Source organism: Seriola lalandi, unplaced genomic scaffold, assembly GCF_002814215.2.
Source record: "Seriola lalandi dorsalis isolate HSWRI2012SDOR001 ecotype SW California unplaced genomic scaffold, Sedor1 jcf7180002054418, whole genome shotgun sequence".
Taxonomy (NCBI): Eukaryota; Metazoa; Chordata; class Actinopteri; order Carangiformes; family Carangidae; genus Seriola; species Seriola lalandi.
This window is the reverse complement of record NW_019524971.1, coordinates 4,782-5,459: the sequence shown is the minus strand read 5'-3', so window position 1 is coordinate 5,459 and position 678 is coordinate 4,782. Positions and strand designations below refer to the sequence as shown.

The window sequence follows — 678 nt, the reverse complement described above, 5'->3', positions numbered from 1 at the left end:
TTTATTATCTAGAAACTGATACAAGTCCTCAGTTAGTCTGCTCCTCACTTTCCCTCTCTGTCTCCTCAACAGGAACATTTGTAGTGAATGTGACACAGAGCTCCTATCAGGCAGAGGAGAACCACAACATCACACTGGAGTGGAGCTTCACAACCAAACCTCACACTCCACCTGACTTCCTTAATATCTTCTGTCAGCTGTTTACTGATGATCTCAGAGAATCAGTCCTGTATCAGCTACATGAGGGTGTTGAGGTCCCAGAGTCTCAGGATAAACAGTTTTCAGGACGAGTCCAGTGTGACAAAGACGTCCTCAGAGAAGGACGAATCAGACTTCATGTGTCCAGACTGAGGACTGAGGACTCAGGACTGTACCTGTGTGAAGTTGGCACAGATTACGGGAGGAGCTTTAACAAATGTCAACTCAACGTCTCTCGTGAGTCGATCCAGTAGAAGTTTCTTTACAACCTGTGAAGAACAGTATTATGGACTTTCCAGTAGAAAACAGTGGCAGTGTAAAACTCTCAGTTCTAAGTAACTGTGTCGGCTGCATAGACGTGACTGAGTGAAGGAAATGCTGGAACTCACTTTAGAATAGTCTTTGTATTTTTATATCAGGCAAAAAACCCAACGTGTTTCAACATGAGTGAAATATTTTACACTTTATTTTGTTGCTGTT

General features: G+C 42.9%; 1 protein-coding gene across 2 annotated transcripts in view; it reads left to right on the top strand.

Annotated features, from left to right (window-relative positions):
* The window catches only part of LOC111657893 (uncharacterized), a 248,117-nt gene that overhangs the window by 243,015 nt on the left and 4,424 nt on the right, over positions 1-678 (top strand). The gene's annotated exons all lie outside the window — the stretch shown is intronic.